General features: G+C 48.1%; 1 protein-coding gene across 1 annotated transcript in view; it reads left to right on the top strand.

The window, feature by feature from the left end:
• Positions 1-19,226, top strand: part of LOC144169995 (netrin-1-like) — a 196,035-nt gene that overhangs the window by 35,087 nt on the left and 141,722 nt on the right. The gene's annotated exons all lie outside the window — the stretch shown is intronic.

The raw sequence follows: 19,226 nt of genomic DNA, 5'->3' as shown, positions 1-19,226 counted from the left end.
TTCTTGGCGCCTTGGCGTTCTTGCCCACGGAGATAAAACCGTTAGCGGCAGAGGTATACAGCTTTGCTGCAAAAGTCTCGTGTCCTTGAATCACGAAGCGTCCTATAGCGTAAACGAGTGTCCCGGTGTTTTTTAGTTCGCGTTACGTTCTAGAGCGAGGCGTAACCTTGTGTCCCGGCGTTTTAGTACATGAGACTACATGAGACGTCGGTTACGGCGACGACGACATGAGACGCCGACAGCCCGACCCCTTAAGGGGCTTCGCGCATAAAAAGCGCTGGAGCGCCTCTTGCGCTTTTCTATGGACCAATAAATGTATAGAGCTAAGATATCTTACTTGTCCTCAACGAATCGGTTGCGTTTTTTTTTTCTCTTAATTTACTGGTTTGCTTTTTCGGCGACACTTCGGAAACATATGCGCATATAAACCTCACCGCTATAGTGGTGTCAATTTCCATTCGCATAAGCCCTCGCCGCAAGAATGTCTTGATACATGAACGTGTGGCGTGACTGAGATTACTAAAGCTCACCGCGTTCGACGGGACTCACGCAGGCGTTTCCATGAGAGGACGAAATTCTGGGGAAAAAAAACAACGTGACACATCCCTGCGGCGCTGCGTCTTCTGAAGTTCTCACTCGATTCGGTATGTTCGGGGCACTCCGTGGTTCGGGGTGTCGAAAGGTGGCTAGTCTGCTTGGGCTCCCACGTCACGCTCCTCAATTCGTCACTAGGTGGTGTTCGCAGGCGGGAGCAGAACCTCTCTGAATCGAGCCGAAGAGACGAGTTTATTCCGTCATAAAACAGCAGGGGATGTTTGAGGTGCGCTATTCCTTCCGTTTTACTTTCCACTTCTTTCCTTTGTTGCTGTTCCGATGTTGTTAATATGTGTGGCTATGGAGCTCTCAAGCATGCATGAACGTGCTATTCTCAATTGATCATATGCGTCTTCCCAAGAGGTACGAAAAGTCGAGGTGCATTAAAGCAGCGGCAATAGCTTATATAGGCCTTATTTATATTTAATCACAGTATTTTTGTCCTTTATATTGCTGATGGCAGCGGCAAGATGACAGGCTGTGTTCCCACCCGCGAGAAACGTGCTGTAAGTGAAGCACGTGCCAAGACCGAAGTACAGTCGGGGATAATTTGAGTTGAGTGGTCTATACAGATCCATATTTCATCACGTATATAGCAGAATGTTTCCAAATTATTATTGGCTGCGACGCGCCCTCATAGCGCTATTTTGTGTGTCTTGTCTTCATAGCATTGTGTCTTCATAGCGCCTGCCACAGAACTAAAACACACAAACAAACAAACGAACGAACAAAAACTGGCGAAACTCGCATTAATCCGCGCAAGGCTTGAATCATAGCGAAGCTCCACAATTCCTTTCTACGTGAGCACTGCAGGACACATCACCACGCATTTGTACAAGGTTGACATTGTTTATTTACATGTTCTGTCGCCGCTTTGTACTTTGCTAGTAGTAGCCATCGTCATATGCATCGATATCGCCGTGTTCCTCATGCCAAGCATTGAAATGCGCGGTAGCGCTTGAGGACAGTTCGGGTGCAGCAGCGACTCGTACCTGCACGACGGACACGCGACGTGTCCTGTCGACGTTCCGGGGAGCAGGCGTTGGTTGTTAGGCAACGTGAGGCTATTATTATTACTTTTTTTTTTTTTAAATGCATAGCATTTTAGTAACTCACAATGTCACGCGGCGTTGGCGTGCGCTGTCGTAGTCCGCATGCGCGCCTTGTCGTAGTCCGCGTCCGCAGCCAGGAAGAAATAACAGTTTCCGGCGCCCGGTTTCGAACCCATGACGCCGCGGGCGGAACGCAAGGTGCCCGGCGCACAACCGACCGAGCCACGAAACCGACACAGATTTCGATGCACCGAACGCGCCTTATATCCTTCACTCATTTCTCGTTTGTTTCGAAAGCGCCACAAGTTGTCCCGCGCTTCCAAAAGATGGCGACACGGGTCCCGCGATCAAGAGATACGACTTGCCGGCGCACCCCCTCGGAAATGCTGTGCATTTGATCGTGCCCCTCGCGAGGGGGATGTCTTTTTGCTTTTTTGCTCATGCCACTGGGCGTGCGGGGGACGCTCGGCAGTCGCCGCGAGGCCCACCCTCACAAGATCTCGGCATTTTCTTGTTACTTTTAACGCGTTACGCGTTACGCGCCGCACTTTACGACCAGATAGAACAGCTCTGGTGTTAAAAGAAGCCTGCGGGCATGCGTAGAACCACGTAGAAATGTTCTCAAGGTAACACGTCTGGTTGAATCGGTTTGATTTGCTTGCCGAGCTTTACTTGCGCCGAGCTTTACTTGCACTCCTGTGGGATCTGCTCCTCACGCCCCGCGGCGTAATTGTCGCATGGATGAATAGTCGCCACCAACCATTAAAGGCGCTCTGTGCTGCGCAGGCCGCCATGCGGCCTCAGCGGGGTGCGAACCGAGTTTAACGCTTCCACAGTCACAACTCATAAGAAGGGCTTATGTGCCCTCGGAGCTTTCCTTCTTTTTAGCGTTGGCTTTCCCGGCAGCTTCTTCCTGCTTTGGCCTTAGTTAATCACAAATTACATTTGTAGTTATCAGCCAACGCTGCAACAGGTTTGTCGCTTGTTCTGTTTTGCTAGCTTCACCGCAGCGTAACTGTCCTTGCAGTGGAGCACCCTTTAAAGGTGAGCCCTGCTGACAATACTGAGATGGACGACAACCAATGCTGTTAAAATATTTTTATCGACTTCCCCAGAGTGTGTTGCTGCATTTGACCTAACTGCGCTGCTTTAAAAGAAGTATTTGAAAAAAGGCAGAGCCTGCGTGGCGCTGTGTGCCGTTTTCTGATGCCATGGACAAGAGAAAGGTGGATCCGGCAGCTGTGCTGTCTCATAAGTTGCTTTAATTTGCTCGCGGGCACGGGCCGCTTCGCCAGAAAAAAATTTCCCAAGATTTATATCGAAAATCGTCCATGGTTTGATACTCCAATGATGCCCTACAGTGCCTTCCATCCGCTCTACGCTTAAAGGGACACTGAAGTGAATTTGTCAAGCTCCCGTTTTTGCTTGCACTGCGTAGACTGGCTCAAATTAGCACACTTTTCATCGTTTATACGGTTGACAAATCGGTAATTATTTTACAAAGCGCGAAAGAAGAAAAACTACCATGCGCGGTTTGCGGCGGCCGCACCAACTAAGGCTGTGACGTTGAGAGGAGGGGCGCCGTGATTGGACGATGCCCAAGGTTAGCAATCAAACAAGTTTCGGTTTCGGTTTCGGTTCTGTAAAACATAACCAATGGCGTTGTTGGATGGGCATTCTCAATATCTCAGTAATCATCGTACCGCGCTTCTGCCAAGTTGGAGGCTGTAAAATGCACAAGATAAGCCTCCCAGGACGGCTTGTAGTCGTAGCATTCACTAGCCGAGACCTACGCAGTGCATGAACGCCCTCCGCGTACCCGCAGACGCCCAAATGTCATGCGCTTTTCCCCCATATTTGGAGCTTGCCTCCCTCATGCCTGTACCGTAAAAAGCGTGTTCGCACCAGGCCAAGGGTCTGTTCATTCTGGCCTATGCCCACTGCCTGCAAGCAGTCGGTGCTTATGGCAACAGCACGCCAACGAGAACTCGCTAGCGCGCCAGTGCCAGCCTGCGCGCGTTTTGTGAACTAGTTCGTGTAGCCATGAACGTTGCGGCCCCAAAAAAGGTGAACTCAATATAGAAAACGTCGGCGGAAAACAAAAAAGTTAACTTAAAAAAAAAAAAAAGCACATACCCGCGGGGATTCGAACTTGTCACTCGCAAAACATTCGCCGTGTATTCCTAGCGCCTCAGACCGCTAGGCCACGGAGCGGGACGCAAATGCCTTGCTAATATAGGGTATATATTGTACAACCGGTTTACACTTTTATTTAGTTTTGGCATTTCAAGCCGCTTAGGTGACTATTTGTTGTACTGCGATCGTGCAGTAAGCGTCGCCCGAGTTTCCACAGTAGCTCACGTCTAGCAATTGCATTGCGTAGACGGAAAAGCGTTCGCAGATGCGTAGTCGTGCTGCTGACCGCTGTGCTTGTTCGCCCAGCGCAAAAACGTGCTTCCCGCGCCCTAGTTTTACGCTGTACGGTAAAAATATCAGTTGATTTTATTTGCTTAGTACCTATATTGACTTCGCTGACTCTTGTCCCGCCTTCAAGAGGCCTTATATTTTCCTACTGGCGTACCAGTCAGCGAAGCGTCGCATGTGCAGCGCTTGTGTGAAGCGACCTTGACTTGGAGCTAGATACAGTGTACAAACAAACCAAGTAAAGAAAGGCACATTCTTCCATTCACAAACGTGTCCTGGCTTCGTTTCAACTAAGCGAACGAATTGCGACCAAGCAATTTTTTTTAACCTCCTTGATTGCGACGACCCGCCGGCGGCCGGCGGACGAAACGCTGGGCCGACTGGCTCTGTCGGCCGGGGAGCCGTGCAGTAGCGCAGCCGTGGCGCAGCCAATTGCCAGCTCATCCCCTCCTGACGTCACACGAAAACGCCACAGAAAATGGGCGAGCGTAAAGAGAGGAGGACAGCGTTTTCGAATTAGTTTTTCTACTAAATAAAATCGCGTAAACGCGCCTAGAGTGGTCGAAACATGGCCTGGGGACTCCGGACTACAATTTGCGCTAGTAATCCCGCAATGTTTACATATCACTTCAGTGTCCCTTTAAGGACTGATAAACAACTTGTTGTAGACATCAGCTTTATAACCAGGCTGCCCATTCTTGCAACGATGTTTCCTCCCCAGCCACTGTGGCCTCATTGATATACCAACCCAGCCGGTGAAGGTACTCTATCTGCCCACGACTTCTTGCGTACCACCTACAGTCATGGACAAATGGAACGTGAACGCGAAAATATGAACCAGAACTCGCAAATAGCGCGATTTCTTTCCGTAAAAATGAAATTGTCGCGGGGCTTTATTACAGTTACGAAGAATGAACACGTGTCTTTCTAGATATACCTCTAAAGAGCCATTATTTTATATATACTATATACATATCCTTTGATTTTGCATGTTCTAGTGTTCTCATTTCATTTGTCGATGACATCCCGAGGTCAAGAACACATGCTGCAGGATCTCTACAAAGAATCGCGCGTAGCAACAACCTAATGTTCTATGACGTGCTTTCCAAATTCCATAAGTGCACAAAACCAAAAGAGTAGCGGGCACGCGCCGTAGGCAGTATCGGCGTGGCTGAGCTGCGAACGTGCCCCCCCCCCCCCCCCCCCCCTCTCCTTCACAAAAAGGTGGTTTTCTCGCCACGCGGAAGAGAAACGCAGCTGTTGTCCGGGGCGAATTGTTGCCGTATCTACGCCACACAACTTAACACGTCCGCAGTGGTTGACATACATCAATGCATCGCGCGCCCTCCCGTCTTTGTGAACACGATAAAGTTGCCCTAAACTTAATGCGAAGTATTAAATGTATGGCTACCTAAACCCGGGATAAAGCTAAACCTAAAACGGGGATAAATTTATCCCGGTTTCAAATTTTGCTTTCAAAAGCAGGCCTTTCTGGACTCCTATCGCAAGATTTTTTTCTTCTCAAATACGGCATATTCAAATCTGGCTTAAATCATGTGCTAATAATTACCGGCCAATCTCTCTTACTTCTATTCTGTGAAAAATACTCGAGCATATTCTGTTTACGCACATCGTATCACACCTCAATAAAAATAACTTGCTAATAGATAACCAACATGGCTTCCGCAATAACCGATCTTGCGAAACTCAGCTGTTCGAATTGGTAACTGACCTTAATAATTCTCTGAATAACTCCCGCTACATTGACGCAATTTTTATAGATTTCTCTAAAGCATTTGACCGCGTGCAACACCAAAGGTTGATGACTAAAATCTGTAATCTACAGCTAGACGATAAAACAACCCAGTGGATAAGCGGTTTTCTTACTAACAGGGTTCAGTCAGTTAAACTTAACAACGTTATCTCTAGACCCAGACCCGTCAAGTCCGGAGTGCCCCAGGGTTCCGTACTAGGCCCTCTATTGTTTCTAGTCTATATTAATGATATTGGATCCAACATTAACTCTTCACTGCGTCTCTTTGCTGACGATTGCGTAATTTACAAGGAAATCACCGAACCAAACGACGTAAACATCTTGCAGTCCGACTTGACAAAATTATCAGAATGGTGCCGTTTTTGGCAAATGGAAATAAATGTAAACAAAACCAAACACGTACGCTTTTCATCTGTTGCACATCCTTCGCCCAATGAGTATGTCGTAAACAACTTAGTAATTCAAACAGTTCCATCTATTAAATATCTAGGTATTTTATTCCACTTTGATCTAACCTGGTCTAGCCACGTAGAATACATTACCGCGAAAGCATTACGGAAACTTGGTCTTCTTAAGCGCCGCCTGAAACTTGCAAACAAGGACACCAAACTTCACGCATACAATACTGTAATCCGGCCAACCCTAGAATATGCTTCCATAGTATGGCACCCCCACACAGCAATCCTTACTGATACGCTCGAATCTGTTCAAAACAAAGCCGCGCGATTTATTTTGTCATGTTATTCCCGCTATGAAAGTGTGTCATTCATTAAGAAAAATTTAAATCTCCCACCTCTTGCCATGCGCAGAAAATATTTCCGCTTATCTTTCTTCCACAAATTATATCACAGTGATTCGCCGTTCCGCCGTACGTTCATTCACCCTGCTTTGTACATTTCCGCACGCGTTGACCATGATCATAAAATAGAACCTATATTTTCTCGCACAAAAAAACATCAATACTCACTCCTTGTATTATCGATAACCGAGTGGAATGCTCTGCCTGCCAGCATTGTAACGCATGCACAGCAATCATCTTTCCAGTCTGCATTATTTGCGTTCCTTGAATGTGATCCACAATCTTAGCCATTGCCACTTTTTTTACTGCTGTATAACGTGCCGTGCAGCTTTTTCAATGTGCTCGCCTGTGAAAACCTTGCTGTGTTCTTTTTTTGCTTATTTTGGTTGACCGACTGTGTATCCTGCGCATGTTTTCTTTGTCTTCTTCTTTTCTTGCTAAAAAATTGCTGTTGTCACTGTTTACTGTATAAACCCCCCTTATGTAATGTCCTAGAGGCCCTTAAGGTATATAAATAAATAAATAAATAAATACCGGGTCAAATAATGCACGACATTGCAAGGGTACAATCGGATCTGGATTCCACCTGTAATTTTATGGTATTTTTGAACTATTAACTTTTTTCGCTTTAACGGAAACGTTCGACCACTGCATCGCCAATGGCCTGATAATGTTTTTTAGACGCAAGAGAACCGGTTCATTGACAGCGACAGTGCGCACTGTACTGCCACTACTTTATTTATTTTTCTCCTGGACTAGCCCGGAGAGAATTCGGGAGCGCCTATAACAGGCGGGCCGTCGGCCCCTCAGCGATGCCCCGCGACGTGATCCGTAGACATGGCCCGAGGTGTGGAAACGAGCACTTACTCGGGAAGAGCGCCGCTGCATCTTTTCTCTCAGCACTCGGCCCCTCGTGGCGGCTCCCTCGGCATCGGTGGCGCGCTTATCTACGGCTATCGGGATGACAAATTGCTCTCGGCCTTCTCCTGGCCAGCCGCGCCTCGCGTCTGTTCGGCTGGCGGATAATCTGTGCGGCACTCGAGCACATAAAGAACCGCAAGCAGACGTCTTGCTTTGAGGGGATCTGGACCAAATGGGGAGTCGGCAGAGCGGTTTCCGGCATTTCGAACGGCAACAGCGGAGGCTGAGTCACCGAAGGGTTCGGGCAGGAGCTCTCTGTGGAGGCGTCGCCTGGTTTGTGTCTCTTACAGGTTCACTCTCACGTGCTCTTCCAATCGTTGTAGCTCTTGCATAATGCGCGAATGTTGCGTCTTTAACTTATTTTACTTTAGTTTACTTTTACTTCAGTTTAATTTACTTTACTTTTACTTCAGTTTAGTTTACTTAATTTAACTTCAGTTCAGTTTACTTAGTTTTACTTTACTTTACTGTACTTTACTTTACTTTGGTAAGCTTTGACGGACGTCGCGAGAAGCTGTGGCTTTTTTTCCGGTAAAGCTTGTGTTGACCGAAGCGACTGATTTAGGGCTCCAAGGGGAGACTCAAAACGCCTGCTGTTGCTCCAGCAGACACTTGGCGCTTCTGAGAAGAGCATTGACCTTACTAATGTATCTGGAGGTTGATCTGCGTCAGGCCAGTACCCACATATAGGTGCATGGCATGTATCCACGTTCTGGATGTTGTCTTGTTTTAAAATGGCAACTTAAGGGCGTGCCGTGTGAAATACTGTGGTTTCAAAAATCACTGTTAAGGGCACAGCCGTGCGTTTACAGCGGACCGTATGGGTCGTACCATGCAGCTTGAGGTGATCGCCTGAAAATCTTGCGGTGTGTTTCATTACATATATCCCTGAATTTACTCTGCCAATAAACGCAAATAGAAATATTCTGCTGTCTTACTGCAGCCGTCGTAAGCCCAATGGCATTCACGCTTCAAAGCGCGAATCATTAAGCACGTATGTGCAGAGGGTGCGCGGATGAGACAAAAATCACGCCAAGTTCATTCGGATTACTTGTTCCAGGTGATTTGAGTCGCATCACTTGAGCCGCAGGAATTATCTGAACTGAAAGCGACGCCATGTTCACTTCCCTCAAATTAAAACCATTAGAACTGTTTTGACTGGCGCATTGGTGGGGAGTTCTACGATTGTTGGAATGATGCTGGTTTAGCAAGGAATGTCAAAACACAGAACCTCGCGAGGCATGCAATATAAATATTTAAGTTTTGTTCGCTGAGAGACATCAGCTGACACGTCCTATATTCGAAACTGAACTTTGACCTTTGGCTGTTTTTCTACCGAGCGCCAGACCTGTTATTAAAGACTTCAGCCGGACAAAACAAGTTCACTGCAAAAACGCATGTTCTCGTCTGGGAATGTCTGCATGTTCCCCTCGAACGAGAAATTCCTCAAAGAGCATGGATGTCCGCGAGAAAGAAAAAATAAGTAAAAAAAAAAAACCTGCAGAAATTCACAGGATTCTACTAATGCGTAGCATTCTTATGCCGCTTGCCTTGAGTGTAAGTTCTTTACAGCCAATTTTTTTTTTTGTTTTTCAAAATTTCATTTACGCTATTATAACTATTACAGGTGGAACTTTCGCGAAATCTCAATTATTGTGGAGAGGCAGGGCATTATACAGTTCGCTGATTCCCCCTTTTTTATTTTTCTTGTTTAGTTTTTCAACATTTCGTTCTACCAATTATCTCCATTTACGCTATTTTAGCGATTACAGGTTGAACTTCCGCGAAATCTGCATTCTTGTGAAAATGCAAGGTGTTACACGGTTCGCCATTTTCCGTATTTTTTGTATTTTTCTTTATTATTTTAGTTTTTCAAAATTTTGATCAACCGATTGTCTCCATTTGAGCCATTTTAACGATTACAGGTGGAACCTCCACGAAATCTGCATTTTTGTGGAAATGCAGTACGTTACATGGTCCTGGCTGTGGAATTACTCGGCAAAGAATTCTACGCATTAAAATAATAAAATCCAGTTAAAAATAATAAAATGCCGTTTTGTTGCTTATCTGAGTGGGCGGAGGGTACACTTGCACCGGCGGACAGGTTCAGACGCACAGTCTTGCTTTTATGACATTTGGTCCGTGTTTAATTTTCCCTGCTACGAACAACGTAACAAGGGGAAGATAGAGAGAGCCTCTTTGTCCCCCTCCCCCACCTCTCAAAGAGGCAGACGGTCAAGCTGCTAAGAGACAAATTTACCGCGGTGAAAAGGAATTCCGCGTCTGCAGCGCCTGCCGCCAACGAAAGTTGGTTCTATAGCCTCGCGTTTACCAGACCACCACCCTCCAAACAGTCCCCTCTCTCTTTCCCCCAACGTCCTCTCTCTCTCTCTCCTTCTATCCGCTCTCTTTGCCGCCTCTCTCATAAATTATTCACCGGCAAACAGATCGAGATCAGAGACGTTCCCACCCCGCGTATATACGCCGTGCTTCGTTCGGTGGATCCCGCCGCCGCGCAGCTGGATAAACGGCGTCTTTGCTTTGGACTCGACGCCGCGACCCAGGTTCCTATATCATCGCGCTCCAAGGGAGACGAGCAGCTGCTCTCGAGGATGGTATAGCTGCGGCGTCGGTGACGTCACGACTTGTGGACCGACGGACGGGCTCAAGATTGCATCGCATGTGGCGTGGATTGAGATAAGCGTCGGCGCGGGCACCATGGGAGATCACTGGTTGATGATAGCAGGGAAAACAAATCACTGCGTGTGTTAACCTGCGCATCAGCCAAAAAGATATTCAGTGAACCATCGTTATAACGAAGCCTTCGGATCACAAAACTGGCTTCGTTATAAGCGATACTTCCTTGAAAGGAGGATATAATTTAATCTCTGCATACTGCAGCGGGGAACCACGAAACACTCGAATAAAGCGAAATATCGAATAACGGGATTTCGTTATAATGCGAGATTACCGTATGCTGAGGCTACTTGTTTGGGGAAACAGGGCTATGAAACTAAGGTGGTTCCATTTTCTGCTTTTTTTTTTTTCAATCTTACTCTTTGCTCTCCCTTATCTTTCATTTGATTCAAAGCTCAGACGATGGGAACGGAAAAAAGGGGGTATTTTTTGTGTGGGATCCCTACATATCATTAGCACGTAGATATAAGATGAACGATCTGGCTATTTGGACAAATTACCGTGGAATAGGAGGAGGGGTAAACTTTATTGAGCCAAAAAAATAAAATAAAAGCACACGGTTTCCTCGATACGTACATGCGTGGACTGGACTTTCCTCCGGGGTTCGGTTTCATTAATATCTATTTCTACATTAAAACACAAGAACATTGAGTCGCAGAAATACACTTCGCTTGAAAGCCCATCAGCAGTTGGATGGGGCAAAATGAACAAGCTCGGGTTCAACCGTGTACTAAATAGTCCTACGGACGTCATACGGACGTCATACGGGGTCAAGGCGTTGATCGGCAGCCTTAGACACGACATAAGTCTATTATATTAAATTCGTAGGCTTAGCGGTGTTGGAAGTAGCAAATCCTCGGTGCAGTGCGCTTAGAGTCTGCGGCTTAATTACATTTTCTCTATGGCGCCGATCATCGAAGGAACGTGGAGCACTGATTGAATTCATTCAAACACGCAGTCATGACTGCGTGCTTGACCAAAGCCTATAATGGCGCAGCCTTTACGCAAAAATTATTCTACAAGTCATGCAAGTTCGCATGGTAACAGGAAACTTAGCTTGTGGTCCATTACGATGAGCTCTTCGCAATTTCAAACCATCCCTGCGAATTATAGATAGCACAATGTCCCTCGCATGAAGTCAACAGCGTCGTCCTGTACATTCTTTGAAGCGCGTGCTCTGTGAGGGGCTTGCGACATTGTATACCTGACGCGCGTCCTCTTCTGTTCGTATTGACCACGGCACCGGTTAAATATTCAAGCGCACCCCGCTCAGCTCACGCGGAAACTGAGCAACTAGACAAGGCGCGCGCGAACGGAGCCCACGCGTGCGCTCAGAAACAACCGTGCATAATAAAGCGACCCCAGAAAGGCGATGAGCAAGAAGAGAACGGGGCCGTACAACGCAGCGCGGGCGGTGGCGGCGGCGGCGACAGTTCCTGCTCACGGCAGTGAACTCCGTCGGATCCCCAGTCGGAGACGGCCGGGCCTCGCTTGTCTTCATCGCTCCGTGAACGATTGGCGCGGCACGCAGCGGGCAGAGCGATGGCCACTCTCCGGGCAATCCTATCCCGGAGCACCGCGCGGTGATCCTAAATGAAGACAAATCATGCCGTCCCCGCATTCGCGTCGGTTCCCCCTGGCGTGGTCGGGCCTGTCTGTGTGTGTGCCCGGAACAAAGCGGGGGGAGGCGGGTGTCGTTTTACCCTCCCCTATGCATGCGTGGTGATGCCACTCAGACGGACGCGGGTTCTCGCATATCCGAGACGAGCGCGAGCACATTAACCGATTGTTACGGTGGGGAACGGTATTGTTCGCCTAAAAGGAAACAGCGCTCGCAGTTCTGGTTGATTTGGCAGTGGCTTTTAACACCCGGGTGTTGCTCCAACGGAGTTAGCAAGTGTCTCGAGCCGGTTGGCCAACCATTAAAAGCGTTTGCATGCCGTAGACTGCTCTCCTCCAGCTTTTGTCGGAGCTGCCTCTGCTTGCCTCATGACGCTCGCGCGCGCCCGACCTCGCGCTCGTCGAAACATCGTTTAACCCAGTTCCTGTATATGATTCGTTCTTCCCTAGGGGAGCTGTATACAGGACTCTCTCTCTCTGCCTCTCTTTATCTCTCTCCCTTATTCCCACCAAGATTCCCATCTCACGACTAAACATTCAAGACGACTGCATTCGGCAGTGTTCTCACCTTGCCGAGGTGCGTAAATCCCAATAGCTTAACTGATCCCATTGCACGGTGTTTCTATACGCGGCATGCGTGGGCAGAGCGTATTTTGAGGTGGCTCGGGCCCCCTCGTCTTCTCTGGTGCCTGCGTTTACGGCTATATGAAGCAGATGAGGAGACTATAATGCTAGTATCAAAGAGGAGTGGGCCATTTCCTGGGCCACCGGCGCCCCATCTCCGATGGGAATGAAAGGGGGCGTGCATACTCGCGCACGCGTCACCCCAGACGGCCACCCATTTGTACCGCGCTTCTCGTTGCTTTTGCCAGGTTGTGTATTCTGCTTTAGGACGTTCCTGAGCGGCGTCTTGGCGCATGCGTGGTTCACTCAAAAGATCCCTATTCTTGTGCTCAGCAGCTTACGGTTTTTTTTTGTTTTTTTTGTTGGAGTCGGGTTGTCCGCGGATGTATTTTACAGCAAAGCTGCATACCTCTACCACGACGGTTTCATCTCTGTGGGCACAAAATCCAAGGCGCCAGGGCCTAAGACGCTGAGCGCATGCGTCGGGCTAATCATGCATGCAGTATAGATGATGCATTATGGATGATAAGACGCCTGTGAACAATGGGACCCTTCCACCATGTGTTCCTGGTAAGGATTATGTTTGCAGGTTATCTTTGAACGCTAGGCAGGACTAGTGTCACCAAATAGAGCAGTCCTTGTCCAAGACGCCGAACGCATGCGTCAAGCTGGGCAGGGCCAAGCCTTTGCCGCCAGAAAAGCCGAGCGTAGTGTCAGTAGATAAGGTATTACAGTACCGCAACTGAGGCACGCAAGTCAGCAACGGCTGCCATTTGGCGTTTATCAGTCATGCGAGATTGCCGCATCTATGGCCTCGCCTTTAACTTCGAACGGGTCGTTTGTTAACGACACTAACGAAGAGGCAGCAAAACGGCATCTTTGGACACACTTCTGCTGCTGAAATGCCGTTACGCGCGTCAGCTTTGATTCGCATTCGGAACGACGTCAGTCGCGCGCAGCCGCAGAGCAGGGAGGACAAGCTAAGCCTACCAGAGTTGACCGACTAAAACACATAAACAACAAAACGAAACGTCAACAAAATGCCCCGTATACACCGTCGCAGTGTAAACAGATGTCACGGAATGCGAACTGTCAATCATCATGGCGGCGGCGCGGAACAATAGGAGAAAAGTGTGGCGATACTCTGTACCCTTATCTAGTGAAACTATCCGAGCGCAAGCGACAAGCCCGCTGAGACGACGGGACACATTTCGTACCCTCCCCCATCAGCAATTTTAGTGGTTTACATCTTTGGTGGACATCCAGTTTCGCAGGACGAGATGGTGACCAATTTTTCCTCGAGTAAATTCATTCCATTACGTTTGTATCTGCATAATGCAGCTTTAATTATGGTTAAATTAAAAAATTGATTGAAATGTCGGCTTGTGTGCACATTCTTGATTGATTGATTGATTGATTGATTGATTGATTGATTGATTGATTGATTGATTGATTGATTGATTGATTGATTGATTGATTGATTGATTGATTGATTGTGGGGTTTAAAGCGCCGACGCAGCGCACGCGATGAAGCGCGCGCCGTAGCTAGGGGAGGGCTCCGGATTAATTTTGTCCACCTGGGGACCTTTAACGTGCGCCGAAATCTCGTACACAAGGGCGCTTTTGCTTTACGCCTCCATCAGAAAAGCGGCCGCCGTGGCCGAGAATCGAATGTGTGCATATTCTTGACGCTGAAAGACGGATTAAGTGTCCTGACGCCAGCAGCCAATTATTTCTGCACTCTTAGAAATTCCCGTAGGCCTGCTTTACCACAACACATCACAGTAACTAATAATTCCGGGCGAAGCGCCAAGCAGTACATTTACGATGACTAACATACAATTTGACGAGAAAAAAATATAGCCTTCACTGTTGCTGTACGCAGTGAAAACATGACGTCTTGCACTGTGTGATATTGCAGCGCAGATCGCCCTTTTGAGTCAAATGAATCCTATGCCAGCGATTCAGCACTGAGGTGCATTGTGGTGGAGCAGACCACTCGTCATTCCTAAAGTGGGCTGATGTGCTGGTTTAGGTACGAACGAACATTTCAGACTCACAATGTCATAATGGCTAGCATTCACCATCAAGTTTGTTTAGCAGCGCTTTGGAACAATTCAAAGGACAGCGCATGCACTAGATTTGGTGGACCCAAACTGTGCGGGGCGACATACAAAGGCATTTGGTCACTTTGTACTTCATAAAATGATAAAGCTTCATACGATGATAAAGCTCGCAAGTTTCACACTTCCTGCGTTTCACTCCACGATATTGCCTCCACTACCATCGTTGTCCCCTTCAGTTCAGTGGATTGTATCGTTGTAGTAACTAGCGAAAATGGTGGCTGTCATGGCATCAATGTCTATAATTTATCACCCTCCCTCACTTCACTCTCTCTGCCAATTGTAAAGATGAAAAGGATCCGGACCGCGCAAATTTCTTTAATATTTTGATGACACCGCGGGTGATGCCAGAACCGCACTCAGAATTTACGAAAAGTTGCTCGAGCTTGCGCAAATGCGCACGGACACGAACTTCGCTAAGACAAAATACCGACTAGTGGTGTTCCGATTGTATGTACATGCTCCTTCAAAACAAGTTGTTTAAGACATGATAAACTCGATGTTAAGCAGTTTGTTGTTTTGGGTGAGGGTGATTGGATGCACGTCCCGAAAGTATACAGGTCCTGCTCAATGGTGGTCCCAGGGGGGGGGGGGGGGGGTGTAAGCATAACGTACTCTTTTGAACTAAAGGTTGCTTCCACGCAAAAATACCCTGCGTGCAGGGGTGCACCCTTTACAGGACGCTTTCTTCGGTGTACTGGCGTCACTTCCGTGACGGATATTACGTAAGTGAAATCTTTGTAAATCCCGGAATAAAACACTTTCGTGTTAAAAAAACAGACGCATCCATCATCGGCAGCGTTGTGGATGCTAGGAATGCTGAAGGCAGACGCGCATGCTTTGTGAGGAAGTCACGCAATATACAGGAGGGCTGGAGCTGTACAAAACGATTAAGGTATGCCTACACATGTACAATGTTCTATCGGCTTGAGTACTGGAAGCATTGGGGCAGGGTGTACTTACATGTACGCTTCTCGCTACATTATCGTCGCTTAGCAGACGTTCAGGCAGTCCATTAAGCATATATAGCTACACGTCATGTTCCTTTTTATTCCCATCGATATGCTACTTTCTCTGCGTGCGTGCATACATGTATTCCCCATGGGGCGATAACGCTGTACGCTCGCAAAACGAAACGCAAGGCAATTTAAGTATACTAAATTGAGTTTCACAGCGACTAGCTGTGATTAGGCGAACATGACACGCCACTCAATCCTTCCCTGTTTCGTTTACTCAGACCAAGGACCTCGATTAGCTTTATTAGCAAATCGGGAACCCGTGGCAACCAACGGGCGTCATATATATCTTCCGGAATGTATCGCAAGCAGGCGAAGATCCGTTTTGTTGATTTTGTTGAAACTTTTTGGCTCTTGCTTTTTTTTCCCCTTGTCGCTAGCCTAATATGAAGGTATTGGAAGAGGTGTCGGACGTCGTAATCATGGCTAGCGGTCTTAATTAGAAGGCGTCATTAACGACCTCGCAGCTTCGTTGGGCACGCGCGCACGGTGGTCCGGCGGCTTTATTATGAGCGGTTGCCAACGAGCAAATTGCATTAGCGAGGGCAATTCCGGGCCGATTTGTTGCCGCGGGGTTTCCCGTCGTCCAACTCTCGTCTCCTCGCTTCGCATTAGCCACGCACGCCGTGGCGAGGGGAAAGAGGGGCGAAGCATTGTTACAGGAAAGCGATTAACACATCGAGCAAAATATTGTCTACTGGTTCCTGTAGGTGTATCTAACCCGTCGAAAATGGAAGCTTGCTGCGCAGCAAAGGCAGAGATAATAGCGAAAATAATGACGGAGGTGTTTTTGCGCCCTTCTGAGATATTTCGATTCGTGATGCTAGGAGCTCTACGAACAATTTATCGAAACATACGTACGCGAGGCCTTTTGAATGCCTGTGCAGCAAATATCTGCCCCCAGTGTGTCGTGGCCTCCTTCGAAATTATGAAATTATAAATGTTATTTGATAACTTGGGGGATTTTACGCGTCGAAGCTACAGCTAGGTTATGAGGGGCCTTATAGTGGAGGGCGTCGAATCTATTTAGGCCACGCGGCGATCTCTAACGTGTGCCTAAATCTCGACTCACGGGTCTTTTTGCCTTTCGTCTTCATCTGGAAAGCAGCCACCACGCCCGCTATATCGAAACCGCATCCTTGAGCTCAGGTAGCACAACGCCTTAGCCAGTAAGCCACCGCAAAGGGAACATGATAAGTGTTACTATCGCAAAGGGGGCTGAATTGGACACCTCACGTGTGCCCCAGCTAAAATGAAAACTGTGCAGGTATAGAGACATCGTGTGCGAACGCCACGCCGCCAAAGGTCTCTTTTCGCTTCGAAACTCAGTGTTTACCTCATTCTATTGATACCCGTGCTACACGAGCGTTCCGAAGGCATTCGAGTCGAATGTCATTTGACTCAAATGGCACCTTTGAGCTGCTATACTCGGCGTTTTTCAAAGGCATTTGGTTAAAATGGCATTTGAGTCGAAGGAGCACGACAACTGACCTTTGAGTGTCTCAAAGGCCTTTGAAACGCGAATGGTCGTACCTTCGGGTGCAGTTTCTGCATGCCGTAATAACAAAAAAATATATATTTACGAGTAAAACTTGGTGTTTAAAGTGCACGATATTCATGACTTTTCACTTGTTTTTGTTCTCTGTCACTCGCTGTACGATTACAAGGTAACTTGGCACTCTCAATACCGGTGGTGCGAAAAAAAGAAAAAAAAAAAAAAAAACTGGCTGCCTTGTGCACGTTTTGTGCGTACTTGTAGGTCGTTATAAATTTGATCACTAATAATTGCTTTTTTGCCCATTTTATCTCTAAAATTAAATTTTTGCCAAGAAGAAACATGGCAGCAGTGGCGACACCAAAACATGGCGGGCGAACGCGGAAACTTTCAACTGCCTTTGAGAATGTGCGTGTAGGTCGGCGGAACTCCTTCCAGTTCGAATGGCATTTGAAATTTCCAACGCCATTCAACTGAAATGTCCTTCCAAACGTTCGTGTTGCACAGGTATAAAATGCCTCATACACATTTTGTGACGGGTCATTACATTTACCGAAGTAAGGAGCACTATAGCAAGATGAAGATGGGACCTGGCGGAGGAGGTAATAATGAAAGGGGAGTGGCGACCGCATTATCAACGGAAGCCTATAATTCAGCGTGCACATGGAGCAAAGTCGTAAGGGATTGGTGACGGCGATGAATTCAGGACAACAATTTTTGACAACTATTCAAGTCACTCTTCCGGCACTGAAATAATAAAAGGCTCGTTTGACGGGACCACCGAGAACTTTACCTTGATAGATAGCACCCATTTAGTCGTTGCGAAGACGCGGGAACAATTGAGTCCTGGGTCAGATCGATAATCCGTTTCGTAGCTCCAGCTTTTATGAAAGCGATACGCAGAACACCCGTGGAACGGGAATCTGCGTCACTAGTAGAAGCCAGAGCTGAAGCTCTGCTCTCTCTATGCTGACGTTCTCAACGGCTGTAAGTCTATATGCGACCATCAGGAGCACCATGAAAGCAATGTATACTGCTGACCCGAAATCTGGCTTCGCCTCGGTCGCACGGTTTCTCGCTGCGGCGTATCACGCTCCATGCTCAATCTTCGCTAATCCGCTTTGAGACGCATGAGTTTTAACCTGCTTTTTTTCACGGGCGTCCATTTCACCTGATGGGAAAGTGTTCCATCCAGATTCACCGCAACTACCTGCCTAATTTCACGGCACGTTGTCTTGGCATACGAGGAAAATAGAAGACGCAACCTGTTTCGCGCACCGCTTTCGTGGCCATCAAGCACCACGGTCACGGCCACACCCAACCAATCACGTGTCAGGGAAAGATTTTGATGTAATAACGATATCCGCGGCTATCTCGCCCTTCTCCTGCCGTCGAGTTACGCATACACAAGCATCATCAGCGCGATGATCTCAATTCTGCCTCCTGATTGGCGAAAGAGCAGAAACGTCACGAGATGAGTTGCGAGACGCCCAACGGTTCAAACAGAAAGCCGAGAGAGAAAAAAAAAGCTTGAGGGCCTTGTTACCAAGCCCAAGGCGTTTCCTCGGTGATCTTTCATTGCGACACGACACGACGTGCTTGTATAAGCACTCGCACCTCGATTACCCCAGAGGAGGGAGCGAATTTAGCGCAAGCGGGATGGCCTGGCCTGGGTGACGCATTCCTCACCGCGGCCGCATAGCAGCCGACAGGCGTGCTTCTTCAGCCACGCACAAGCCTCGTTTTATAGGGAGCGGGCTCGCGTTAGAAGCGGCGCGTGCGAGCCAGCGCGCGTACGCCATAGCTGCATGCATGCGGCCGGGAATTGATTACGGTTCACCGCGGGGACCCTATACCTGGGGCGAGCGTGCACATTGCGGGGCCGCTCCGCATGGATATCGGGACGCTGCCTCGCTTGTCCCCTCGCTAAGACGGATGCTGATGGAGCGCCCAGCGAAAAACGGCTTCCGACGCCGCCGCCAACGCCTGTTTGCGCCGCTCTTCTGCCGCCGGCTTGACTTGGCTGCGGGCTTGGCCTCGTGTGTGCAGCCAGCAACGGCGGTGTCTGTCAGTCAGGCAGGTCGGGA

Source organism: Haemaphysalis longicornis, unplaced genomic scaffold, assembly GCF_048455015.1.
Source record: "Haemaphysalis longicornis isolate Haplotype H1 unplaced genomic scaffold, Haemaphysalis longicornis Haplotype H1 scaffold_2, whole genome shotgun sequence".
Lineage (NCBI taxonomy): Eukaryota > Metazoa > Arthropoda > Arachnida > Ixodida > Ixodidae > Haemaphysalis > Haemaphysalis longicornis.
Note: the sequence above shows the minus strand (reverse complement) of the source record. Positions and strands in the feature narration are given on the sequence as shown.